The sequence below is a fragment of the Schistocerca piceifrons genome, chromosome 10, assembly GCF_021461385.2.
Source record: "Schistocerca piceifrons isolate TAMUIC-IGC-003096 chromosome 10, iqSchPice1.1, whole genome shotgun sequence".
In the NCBI taxonomy this organism is placed as follows: Eukaryota; Metazoa; Arthropoda; class Insecta; order Orthoptera; family Acrididae; genus Schistocerca; species Schistocerca piceifrons.
Genome location: NC_060147.1, coordinates 35,525,607 through 35,540,148, shown reverse-complemented (window position 1 = coordinate 35,540,148; position 14,542 = coordinate 35,525,607).

The window sequence follows — 14,542 nt, the reverse complement described above, 5'->3', positions numbered from 1 at the left end:
CTGGCCGTAATAACGGCCTTGATAGGCCCGGGCATTGCGTCAAACAGAGCTTGGATGGCGTGTACAGGTACAGCTGCCCATGCAGCTTCAACACGATACCACAGTTCATCAAGAGTAGTGACTGGCGTATTGTGACGAGCCAGTTGCTCGGTCACCATTGACCAGACGTTTTCAGTTGGTGAGAGATCTGGAGAATGTGCTGGCCACGGCAGCAGTCCAACATTTTCTGTATCCAGAAAGGCCCGTAGAGGACCTGCAACATGCGGTCAGGCATTATCTTGCTGAAATGTAGGGTTTCGCAGGGATTGAATGAAGGGTAGAGCCATGGGTCGTAACACGTCTGAAATGTAACGTCCACTGAGAATTTCACCCCCATTCGAGCTTACACTGATAAGCAGAAACATTACGACTACTCCCCACCGCGACGCTGGATGCTGCCTGGCGGCTTTGCGGGCACGTGACCCCGTAACAAAAGTGTGTAGGCAGAGCAGACACGGACGGGGATCACCCTATCGAAGATATGAGCTGCAAATGGGGAAATCCACTGAGATAAACAAGTTTGACAAAGGACAGATTATTGTTACACAGAGCCTGTGAAGGAGCACCTCGAACACGGTGAAGCTGTTCGAATGTTCACGTGCTACTGTCGTGAGAATCTACAGTAAGATGTAGGAGGACCGTGGAACTACCACATGGGGCTAAATGGTTGGCCGTCCACGACTCTTCACAGAACGTGAGGTTCGGAGGCTGGTCTGCTGTGTAAAGTGTGGTAGATGGTGATCTCTGGCATCTCTGCTGAAAGAGCACAATGCTGGTGCACTCACAAGTGTTTCAGAGCACACCGTTCATAGTACACTGTAGGACATGGAGTTCCGCAGCAGACCACCCCTACGCGTTCACGTGTTGACCCAACGACATCGTCATTTACGATTGCAGTGGGCACAGGACCATCGGGATTCTGCCGTCGATCAATGGAAACCTGTCGGCTCTTCGACTGAATCACATTTTTGCTACGCTCTGTCGATGGTCATCTCCACAAACGCCGTCATCGAGGTGAATGGCGGCTCGAAAGGGCAGGGTGGTGGGAGCAGTATTACGCTATGGCAGATATTCTCCTGCATTTTCGTGGGACCTGTGGCAGTAATCGAAGATACGCTGACAGATGTGAACCACCTGCATCACTCCACGCTTGATGTCTTCGCCGACGACGATGTCATCTTTCAGCAGTATAATTGGCCGTGCCTCGGAGCCAGAACCGTGCTACAGTGGTTTGACGATCGTTATAGTGAACTCACGTTGATGTCTCGGCGACCACATTCGTCTGATGTATCTCCTGTAGAACCCATCTGGGTCGCTGCCGGATGTCATTACCGCGAATGCAAATCCGCGGCCCGTTATTTACGCGAATTACACTACTGGTCAATAAATTGCTACACGACGAAAATGACGTGCTACAGATGCGAAATTTAACCGACAGGAAGAAGATGCTGCGATATGCAAATGATTAGCTTTTCAGAGCATTCACACAAGGTTGGCGCCTGTGGCGACACCTACAACGTGCTGATATGAGGAAAGTTTCCAACAGATTTCTCATACACAAACAGCAGTTGACCGGCGTTGCCTGGTGAAACGTTGTTGTGATGCCTCCTGTAAGGAGAAGAAATGCGTACCATCACGTTTCAGACTTTGATAAAGGTCGGATTGTAGCCTAACACGATTGCGGTTTATCGTATCGCGACATTGCTGCTTGTTGACAAACCGGGGTGCACGAATGGCAAAACGTCATGTTTTCGGATGTATCCAGTTTCCGTTTACAGCATGATGATGGTCGCATCCGTGTTTGGTGACATCGCGGTGAACGCAAATTGGAAGCGTGTATTCGTCATCGCCATACTGGCCTATCACTCGGCGTGATGGTATGGGGTGCCATTGGTTACACGTCTCGGTCACCTATTGTTCGCATTGACGGCACTTTGAACAGTGGACGTCACATTTCAGATGTGTTACGGCCCGTGGTTCTACCCTTCATTCGATCCCTGCGAAACCCTACACTTCAGCAGGATAATGCACGACCGCATGTTGCAAGTCCTGTACGGGCCTTTCTGGATACAGAAAATTTTCGAATGCTGTCCTGGCCAGCAGATCTCTCACCAATCGAAAACGTCTCGTCAACGGTGGCCAAGCAACTGGCTCGTCACAGTACGCCAGTCACTACTTTCGATGAACTGTGGTATCGTGTTGAAGCTGCAAGGGCAGTTGTACCTGTACACGCTATCCAAGCTCTGTGTGACTCAATGCCCAGGCGTATCAAGGCCGTTATTACGGCCAGAGGTGGTTGTTCTGGGTACTGATTTCTCAGGGTCTATGCACCCAAATTGCGTGAAAATGTAATCATTTGTCAGTTCCAGTATAATATGTTTGTCCAATGAATACCCGTTTATCATCTGCGTTTCTTTTTGGTGTAGCAATTTTAATGGCCAGTAGTGTATCTTGACGTTCACCATGCCGCTCATAGTGGCTTACTGCATTCCAATTTACTTATTCATTATTAAACATACACCTGCATTACCCCTATCTGAGTTTGTAACTATAACCCTGTATTTTCCTGTTTCTCCTGCCGCCAAATTTCACTAACCACACTATAACTTTAACCTATCCATTTCCTACCTGCCCGTGATACATCGCCGATAACTTGTACGAGCTTCACTTGCTTCACAGAACTGTCACCACTGCTCAGAGCCTGCCACGGTGAGCCGTCACTGTCTGAGGCGCCATTCCACGGGCTGCTCACGTAGCAGCAGACAAGTGTTCAGGTTTTTGCTCTGGAGCGCTGCATGCACCGCAATGCAGGAGAGACGCAGTGGCAGAATTCACAATCCGCGCTCTTGTACTACACGCATAGCCGTGTGACTGCGGTAAAGAACTGGGGAAGAGAAAACAGTGCACGCCAAACAATGAAGTCAGAAACCTTGTTGTTGAGATTTTGTGAACTTGGCAGTTTGGGACAACGGCTGGATGATCACCAAGGTAAATAAACACAACTGTTTAAGTGGGCTGGGCTAATTTTGCGTAATTAGATGCAGTATTTCTTGACTTCCGAAAAGCTTTTCACTCTATGTTCCAAATGTGTGTGAAATCTTATGGGACTTTACTGCTGTTGTCATTAGTCCCTAAGCTTACACACTACTTACCCTATATTATGCCAAGGACAAACACACACACACACATCCATGCACGAGGGAGGACTCAAACCTCCGCCGGGACCAGCCGCACAGTCCATGACTGCTTTTCACTCTATGTCACATCTACATCCATACTCCGCAAGCCACCTGACGGTGTGTGGCGGAGGGTACCTTGAGTACCTCTATCGGTTCTCCCTTCTATTCCAGTCTCGTATTGTTCGTGGAAAGAAGGATTGTCGGTATGCCCCGTGTGGGCTCTAATCTCTCTGATTTTATCCTCATGGTCTCCTCGCGAGACATACGTAGGAGGGAGCAATATACTGCTTGACTCTTCGGTGAAGATATGATCTCGAAACTTCAACAAAAGACCGTACCGAGCTACTGCACGTTCTCCTGCAGAGTCTTCCACTGGAGTTTATCTGTCATCTCCGTAACGCTTTCGCGATTACTCAATGATCCTGTAACGAAGCGCGCTGCTCTCCGTTGGATCTTCTCTATCTCTTCTATCAACCCTATCTGGTACGGATCCCACACTGCTGAGCAGTATTCAAGCAGTGGGCGAACAAGCGTACTGTAACCAACTTCCTTTGTTTTCGGATTGCATTTCCTTGGGATTCTTCCAATGAATCTCAGTCTGGCATCTGCTTTACCGACGATCAACTTTATATGATCATTCCATTTTAAATCACTCCTAATGCGTACTCCCAGATAATTTGTGGGATTAACTGCTTCCAGTTGCTGACCTGCTATATTGTAGCAAAATGATAAAGGATCTTTCTTTCTATGTATTCGCAGCACATTACACTTGTCTACATTTAGATTCAATTGCCGTTCCCTGCACCATGCGTCAATTCGCTGCAGATGCTCCTGCATTTCAGTACAATTTTCCATTATTACAACCTCTCGATATAGCACAGCATCATCCGCAAAAAAGTCTCAGTGAATTTCCGATGTCATCCACAAGGTCATTTATGTATATTGTGAATAGCAACGGTCCTACGACACTCCCCTGCGGCAGACCTGAAATCACTCTTACTTCGGAAGACTTCTCTACATTGAGAATGACATGCTGTGTTCTGGTATCTAGGAACTCTTCAATACAATCACACAATTGGTCTGATAGTCAATATGCTCTTACTTTGTTCATTAAACGACTGCGGAGAACATCAATCATTATTAATGGATGTAGGCCTGCCATTGCACTGGACGTCAACGAATTGTGTCACTGGACGACGATTCTCTGTACATCCATCTTCTTGTGGATATTGGGACAACAGCTGTTATTGTACCAGGCGTGTTTTTTATGTAAGTACCGTTTTGAAATTTTAAAAAGCCGAGCTAAGATATCTCAATAATTTTATTTTTACATGAAAGCCTGTACCTGAATCTACTTTTCTACATAATTTCCGTCAATATTGAGGCACTTGTCATAACGTTGTACCAGTTTTCGAATACCCTCCTCATAGAAGTCTGCCGCCTGACTTGTTAACCACTGCATTACCACTGTTTTGACTTCGTCACCGTCTTGAAGACGCTGACCGCCCAGGTGTTTCTTCAAGTGCGGGAACAGATGGTAGTCACTGGGTGCAAGATCGGGGCTGTACGGAGGATGATCTAGAGTTTCCCATCGAAAAGATGTGATGAGATCTTTGGTCTGATTCGCCACATGCGAACGGGCATTGTCTTGCAGCAAAACGATGCCCTTGTTCAACTTTCACGGACTGTTGCTTTGTTTCTCATGTGACATAGGCCACTCATGTTTCATCGCCCGTAACAATTTGGCTTGAGAAATCATCATCGTCGTTCTGGTATCGCTCGAGGAAAGTCAGTGCACTGTCTAAACGTTTGTCGGCCGCGGTGGTCTAGCGGTTCAGGCGCTCAGTCCGGAACCGCGGGACTGCTAAGGTCGCAGGTTCGAATCCTGCCTCGGGCATGGATGTGTGTGATGTCCTTAGGTTAGTTAGGTTTGAGTAGTTCTAAGTTCTAGGGGACTGATGACCACAGATGTTAAGTCCCATAGTGCTCAGAGCCATTTTTTTTGTCGAAACGTTTGGTTTCGTGCACATCCGTCAACATTTTCGGTACCCAACGTGCGCACAATTTTCGGTAATTGAAGTGCTCGGTCACAGTGCCATACAAAACACTACGAGAAACATTAGGAAAGTCATCCCGCAAGGAGGAAACCGTAAAGAGTCTGATTTCTCTCACCTTACTGTCCACTTCCTGCACCAAACTTTCATTAACGACCGAAGGACGCCCACTCCGTTGTTCATCATGCACATTTGTGCGGCCATCTTTAAATGCTCTCACCCACTTTCTCACCCTTCCATCACTCGTAATGTTTTCTCCGTAAACTGCACAGATCTCACGATGAATATCGATCGCTTTTAGGCCTTTAGCACTAAGAAATCTTATAACAGCCCGTACTTCACAGTCGGCGGGACTCACGATTATCGCCGGCCGGAGTGGCCGAGCGGTTCTAGGCGCTACAGCTTGGAACCACGCGACCGCTACGGTCGCAGGTTCGAATCCCGCTTCGGGCATGGATGTGTGTGATGTCCTTAGGTTAGTTAGGTTTAAGTAGTTCTAAGTTCTAGGGGACTGATGACCACAGCAGTTAAGTCCCATAGTGCTCAGATCCATTTGAACCTACTCACGATTATCGTAGGCATCTTCAACACTCAGTACGCAACGTAAACAAGGAAGAATCAGACTGTAATGGCGTCAGTGCGTAGATTAAGGTACAGGCTTTCATGTAACAATAAAATAATTGAGATATCTTAGAACGTATTTTTTAAATTTGGAAACGGTACTTACTTAAAAAACACGCCTCGTATCTCTTACGTAGTAATGCAATGTAATGCTATGTGGTAAGTTCCTATGGGACGAAACTGCTGAGGTCATCGGTCCCTAGGCTTAAACACTACTTAATCTAACTTTAACTTAAGCTAAGGCCAACACACACACACCCATGCCCGAGGGAGGACTCGAACCTCCGTCGGGGGAGACGTCCGAACCGTAGCAAGGCGTCCTAGATGGCGCGGCTACCCCTCGCGGCTTGTGTAGTAAGGATAACACCATCAAAAGTATTTACCGATTTTATTCATCTTATATACACTGATGAGTCAAAACATTATGACCATCTGCTTAATAGCTTGTTTGTTCAAATAGTTCAAATGGCTCTGAGCACTATGGGACTTAACATCTGAGGTCATCAGTCCCCTAGAACTTAGAACTACTTAAACCTAACTAACCTAAGGACATCACACACATCCATGCCCGGGGTAGGATTCGATCCTGCGACCGTAGCAGTCGCGCGGTTCCGGACTGAGCGCCTAGAACCGCTAGACCACTGCGGCCGGCGTACAGCTAAGTAAATTCATTCATACATGCTTCGGAACCCACATAACAGTGCATAACAATGGTTTCCCCCTGTTCATGCTCTTCTTTCCAAGAGACTGAAACCTGCACATTGTGCCACGTCAACGTATTGTTTAATCTTTGTCTCATGGAAGCTATCTTATGCCCGAAAGATCATGTAGCAACTTAAATTCACAACAAAGATGCGTATTGTCCTCTTTCTACTATCAAGAATCAAAAACGTTGTCGTTTTTCAGTTAATATTATGTGTTATGCCACCTCACACCAACTACTATGTAGTACCATAGACTATGTGTGACCTTAAATACTCTCTTATGTGCAAGAAAGTTCATTATTGTAAGAGATTCAAACGATCCACTCTATTTTCGAACAATTGTCATGTAATTGCAAAGAGCAAAAGGATAAGCCTTTCAAATGTAATGAGCTTCACCTTGAAAAGAAAACCAGAGAATGGTGTTTCTTGTAAGTTTATCTTTTTTATATAGCATTACAACTTCAACAGTAGGAGAAAATTCTTAAAACTATAGGGTAAAACAGCAATGTAACTAAAATCTTACTACTTCTCCACAGTGACACGATAAGAATGATCACTGTTACGACCACAAGCTGTGTCACAAGTTTTATAAATACCTTCATGTTTGTGCTACCGGTGTTTTGAGTTAAATAAAAGAATCGAATTCCAGTGTTATTCAATCAAATTTAAACCATACATAACAGAATACTCACGACTTAGCGTATATGTAAATTGCAATAAAGTTATTTTTTCATGAACCTCTCGTAAAATATGAACAATACCTTGTAAAATTTCATCTATCTGAGAAATTTTATGTGTAAATCAATATTACATGTAAATTAGTCGTGATTGGAATTCAAATTGGCTTAATCAGCAAAGGATAACGAAACATGCAACATCTATCACTCTCCTGAGCGACAGAATAAAGTCCTGCTCAAAATGTTGAGTTTCAAATTGTGCTAGAAGCTATTAACATTCTGCCATTGTTTTATATGTGGATGCCTCCCCAGAAGATTACGCTGCTGCAACAAATTGTGTGAACTTTTGCTAAAATAACAACATTGTTACCACCGACGTGTTGATGATTTCAGTGTATGTTAAGAAGAGGAACAGTCTATGCAAAAATTGTTGTCTCCATACCAAGGACACATCAGTGACGTACAGAGGGTAACTAAAGCTGCTAACAAAATTCCAGATTTTATTTGAAGTATTCTCCTGAAATTGAGTGTAACGACCACCCCCACGGCAAGTACCATCGGTTTTACAATCACCGGCCATGTGAAATCTTGTTAATTCTCTCCAAGCATGGTAAATGAGATGAACACATAGAAAAATAGTGTCCGATTTTTAAGGATCAAATTGATTACGTTTAACTCAGAATTTCAAGCGTATTCTGCAGCAAAAGGCTGGTGATTTTTAGGTACATATATATCTGTAAAAGATTGCAACAACAGGCTGCATCAATTTTGTACAACAGCGTCTTGTTCGCCGAAGTGCTGGAGACTTCAATGCAAGGTAAGAAGACGAGCTGGTTAGGAAAGTTTTATATCATGATACTGGGGGACACAATAGCGATGTGCAGATGGGAATGAAACCAACAATCAAACTTCCTGATTTTATTTGTGGTACTGAGTTGTAATGAACTATTCAGTGGCAAACAGCATCAAATTTAAAATCACAGAACATACTCTTCAAGACATGATATCATGAGCCACGAATAGAGATAGTGAGATGGAAATATCGGGAAAAGTGTACGACAAAGATTGAGTTCCATATGTAAAACTTCGAACTTATTGCTCAGCACGCCTATGCTGGATTACCGGTAGTAGCAACGCGCTAACGCTATGAGACGGCTCGTTGTGAGCGACGTGTGCCTAGACTCTGTAATAGACTGCCTCGTCGTAGCTGTTAGTCAGGTAGATGACCCATTAACGACAGTGTAATGTGTCGTCGCGCGTACAACAGCTAGAATTTACGATACGTATACGTGCATTAAAATTCATGGCGGCGATGACTAGCGCGGGACACGCCCAGACGTTTAGACTCAAAGTGACACATCAGATACATACACTCAGAGATTATACTACCACCGTACAGGTTACAATGTATACACAGGAGGGGGGGAATTTACGCTCCTAAATGCTCACAGGATGGCGTTTGCAGCTGGTATTATGGAGAAATGTGATGCAAAAGATGACTAACTACTATCTGACAATATCCGCGTCTTGGAAGCACCACTTATTCGTCCAGCCGTCTAGCGTCGTTACTCATGCACGACTACATCCGCATGTACACGAGATCGGTTTTCGACCTTAAACTGCGACGAGTTTCACCAAAATTGATTAACCCAATAACAGGGCATGAGCGGCTTGCTACGGAAGTTATTAAGCTGCGATGGAGAGTGAAAATGTCGGAGCTCCTGCGTAACGTCGCGAAAAACGACAGCCAGAAATGTTCTGAGCAGGGAACGCAACGAATCCAATCGGGCATGGACTGAAATGGGACGTACAGGGAGGTTATATTTAAAGTGCAACTACTCACAGAGGTCTAGTGTGGGCTGTAGTTATAGTATTCCAGCGAAACGTGGTAAATATTCTAATGCGTTAATGTGCAACAGATTGACGCTGCAAAAAAATTAGTTCCAATTTTGGCCACCAGGTGCAAATCTGGCTCGGTGAATGCAAGAAAGAAGTGTAGAAAAATTACCACATTTAATGGATTAGGAGCGAGACGTGAGAAATAGGGTTAAGCAAGTGAGGAAGGCATGTTGAATATGAGCACCGGAGACGTTGACGAGATTTGCACCTGGTGGCCAGAATTGGAACTAATTTTTTTCCAGCGTAATTCAGATCAGCATTTCTACCAAGTTTCGCTGTGATATGATAATTGCAGCCACAATGGACCTCTGTGAGCAGGTGCACTTCAGTTATAACCACCCAGTGCTTCGATGGGGATCACTGATACCTGAACATATTTGCAAGCAAGTACACAAACTGACAGGACCGTTCCCTATTGGCTTTCGCCTGGGGAACTTTGGCCGACGTTTCGTCGATGATTTTTCTGACGTTTATCCAGTACGAGTGTCAAAGAGTCAGTCTCCATTGCTCATGGCGGACTGGTGGTTGAATCATTGACAATTCCAGCCACTCGTGCTGGCGAAACGCCAGAAAAAATATTAAATAAATGCCAGCCAAAGAAACAACGACGAAAGCCAACAGGCAAAGAGTCAACAAGTGGCCACGAAGGCCTCCAAAATTCTGTAAAATCGTCTGAATTCTAGTACACGACATTTTGCATTAAGTACGGACCCATCAGCATTCTGCGATGCACTACGAATAGCGTTAAGACATCCATATATTTCACATTGAAACGTTTTTTTAATGAAAATTGTGTCATCTGTTTGTGTTCTTACTTCATCTTCAGGCGTTACGGCCTGTGGATTGCATTTCCCTCTTCTCCTCCCAGAACCTCTTCATCTATTCATCTTCGCCCTCCTGATCTGAGATCTTCAGTATCATCTTCTCTTGTCTGCTCCATTGCTGACACTCTGTATCCGGCATATTATCGATGCTTCTCCAATTTTCCTTTCCTTCCACTTTGATCCCCAATTCCTATCCAGAATTCAACAACCCACTTGAGTCCCATCGTTTCTCTAGTCCTCCCTGTTGGGTCCCACACTCTTTCATCATCCTACCCACATTCATCCCGATTACATGTCCGGCAAAACTCTCACCCTCTCAATCTGATTTCTCCTGATATTGTCCTCAGTCTCCCGTACAGCTGTTCCCTGGGTTTTTGCATCCATCTGTCACTACCTCTTCTAGGGCCTAGTATTTTCTCTCTTGTTTCTCTAGTTGCTCTGCACCATTACTTGCTGGTATTATAGTCTCATATAATACCGTATTCCTCATCGTTGCCTTGTAGTTTCTGATATTTGTGTCTGTAGAAATATTCCCTGGTCATACAGAGAGCTGACATCTTCATCTCTGTTATTCCGTCTTTACTACTGACTCTTACTGCTTCATATTCTCCCTCCTTTTACACTGTGTCTTTCAATCCCCTCTGATATTCAATGCCTTTATCTTGTTCCAGGTAATGCATAATCCCTCTCTTCTGGCTGTCTTGCTGAAGTTGTCGAGTTGCGTCCTTGTATCTTCTTCTGTTAAACTATCGCTATGTCGTCCTCTAAGCAGTCCGCTTGGGTCCGTCCTCCTATTGTGCGTCTTTGGTTGTTTTCATTTTCAAAGAGTGTAAATTTTTTCTCCGCCCTGAATCACTTTTCACTTTCAGACATTTGGCATCTATTCTGGAAAAATACTCATAGGAAAAAATATTTAAGTCGTCACGCAACCTTCGCTAGGTGACACAGGAAGAGAGAAAAATATAAAATAAAAAATAAGACGACACAAAAACCACTATTACAGCGAGTGTGAGAGCGCCGAAAATAGTTAGCACACGACTTCAATGTCTTTCCCTGCATCCTGGGCCCCAAACCAAACATTTCATTTCGTTGACGATCTTTGTGAACTCCATTCGAAATGTATTGAGGAATGTTTTGATACTCCGTGCTGTGTTGTGTGTACCGATCTCAATACAACTACAGCACATATATGAGCATTTGGTAATCTTACTTCTGCAGAACAACAGCATGCTGGGATATAGGGTAGTCTGGGTTAGCAGCTGCCATGTTGTCTAGCGGTAGCTCGTCGATTCAAGATGTGAAACAACTGAACAGTACCAAAGAGGACTTTTGAGAGGCTGCGTATTCTACGTCAGTTGAGTGGTAATGTTATCGATGTCGGAGTCAAATTTCAGTGTCAAGGTTGCAAGAAACCCTCATAAACAATTCCACCAAAGAAGATAAAACTGGCTACCTTCCGCAGAACACAACAAACACAGTTTATGATTAACTTTCAATGAGAACATTTTACGTTATGGTTGACCGTCACCGTTATCAATTGAAAGGATAAATTACTGCAACGAGACACGTAATTACGTTACCTCTCTCGCGGTGCTTTTTGGAAGATTTTACAGCAGTCCGTCATGTGGGTATACAGCGAGTAATAGGGCATGAAATGCGTGAAATGTATTCGCAGTTGCGAATATGGGCAACAATCGTCAGTATAATGAAATGATGACAGTGAGAATTTGTGCCAGACCTGGCCTCGAATCCGGATTTCCAGCTTCTCTTGAGCGTTTGTTTTAACATTAGGCTACCTGAGCACACTTCAGACCAGACCCAAACATCCACAGGTCGTCGAGCAGGCGTCTACAACTTGTATTCGTACATCCATTATGTATATTCCTGTACAGGGGAAACTTTTTAAATGAAAGTCACTTTACCGGTGTCGCCGGATAAATACCATATTGCAGTGACTGTGCTATTCCAAATTACGATGCAATGTTGGACACGCGTGCATATCCGAAGGAACTTTGCATCTTTGCAACTTTGAATAACGCAGACATTATAATATCGTATTAGGAAGGCATGTACGATTTGTATGAACGACTTTTTGTGGACAACCTATGGCGTTATGTTTCAATGGACACCGACTGCTTGTCCAGCCGTATTTACATCAAAAAATATTTTCTATATACTGAAGTAACAAGCTTGCACGATAAGTGGTTCAGACAAGAATAGAACGGAAGCTTCTGGAATGTGGTGCTGCAGAAGAATGCTGAAGATTAGATGGGTACATGGAATAACAAATGAGGAGTTATTGAACGGCACAGTGAAGAAAAGAAATTTGTGGTAGAACTTGACTAAAAGAAGGGTAAGTTGATAGGAAACATTCTGAGACACCAAGGAATTGTCAGTTTGCTAATTGAGGGGAAGAGGGGGTGGGGAGAAGAAGTATGGGACGTAAAAGTATAGAGAATGAATACAATAAGAATGTTTAATTGAATGTAGGTTGCATTAGTGGAGATGAAGAGGCTTGCATAGGCTTGAATAGTGTGGAGAGCTGCAGCAAACCAGTCTTTAGACTGAAGGCCACAAAGACAACGACTAATAAATCCAAATTTATCTAGAGGCGTATAAGGAGCTAACAAGCACACATTTGCTCTTGTTAGCCCCTAATGCGTAATCTTAGCTTGGTAAAGTGTATAGAAGAGATATACGATGTAAATACCAGCTGGGAAAGCAGTGTGCGTCCGCAAGAGGATTGTGCTACGGGTTGCTAACAAAGCACCGTTCATACAAAACTCACACCTCTTATTAATTATGATAAAATGTGACTCAGTGCTACTAAACGCGTAGAGGGCTCAATAAGAAATATGGCTGATTACACCGTAAATCTGTACTTGCTTCCTCCTAATGCCACCTTTGCTTAATCCCTTGAATACCAGCGGTTTCTGCCTAAACCATAGTTTTCCTTAACTTTTTTGAAGTACCAATGCCTTTCGCATTAAAGTGCCGATGCTACTGCAAGACAGAGACATCTAGTGGTACACCGAGGTACTTCTACGAATGTAGTGAATTGTAGCAGTCACCTGGAGCGTTCAAAGGCATAGTCAGTGCGGAGATAGTGACAGGTACTTTTTTATATAGTGATCATGTTGAGGACATCATCGACATTGGAAGTAAGTATGTCTACTGTAAAGTAAATCTGAGGTTGTTTACTACTGCTTTTATGAATAGCAGTGAAACCAATGTATCAATGTATATTTTTGACAATTTTATTAAATTTTAGGCACATTTTAGCTTGTTATTTAGGACTGCAATTTGTTTGAGGTATTATAAGCTCCTGGAAGTTCCGATATGTGGGAATGTGTCTAGGGGAAAAAAAATTTGCGAAATTGCTTTCAGTCATATCTCGTGTAGTGATGAGTAGGTGAAAACTGTTATGTCCTAGTGGTTCCAAAGTCAAATCGCAACTTCAAAAAAATTGACTGTTTACCTCTTGGCAATTTCTTCTTGAATTCGCTGCTTACTGCGAAAGTAAAGGTTAATTATGTGAAAAATTTTAAATTTATATTCCAAAATGAAACCATCTCCTTAAAATAATTGATTGCTTAGTTTTTGCTTATTATGATGATGGGATTGAAGAGTTAATTCATTTTACGGAAAACGTATGTGATGTAAATACTGGTCGAAAAACAACCAGTCTGTCCCGAAGGAAAGTCCTGCTTGTTGCATATGCATCGCTGATGGGTTATTAATTTACATCAAGCCAACTGATGAGCGAAACACATAGTGAGAATAATAATAGACACGATATCAATAGAATATGCTGTACTCGTCATGGAATCCTTTCTGTTTTAAAGTGGTTTCATTGCAAAAATGGACTAATTTCACAAAATGTTTGATCCTGATATTGCTGTCCGGTTTATTCGACAGCCTGCATAACTGTGGAGAGGGGATCAATCAGCTAGACTCTAGAATAAAAAGTCGTCAATCTGCTTTCCTAAATTACTTAAATGCGAGTCCAGTGCGCTAACCACTGCTAACAGATATTTGAATATATGCTTGGTCACACCTTCGCGTGACACTTCGATTCTAGCTCGCCAGTATAGTCTTAATGTTATCACCGAACTAGTTCACGAAAATCTTTCTCATGCCCTGGGACTGAGAGAGGTGATGCAGTGGTTAGCCCACTGGACTCGCATTCGGGAGGACGACGGTTCAAACCCGTGTCCGACCATCCTGATTTTCCTAAATGCTGATATCGTTCCTTTGATGGGGCACGACCCATTCCCTCCCCATCCTTCCCTAATCGGATGGTACCGATGACCTCGCAGTTTGGTCCCCTCCCCCAGATGAACCAACCAACCATGCCCTAGTATTTTTGGATTTTATTGCTCATTCACCATGTGTAACGTTCCTTAACACCGATGTGTTTCAGATGCGTAATTCGTCTTAAGTTACACAACAACATATTTTTTTCTCGTAAGCCTCCGAAATGTACCGTCATTAAGAAATAATCGGATACAGAGCAATTGTATTGTTTTTACCTGACCAAATCCT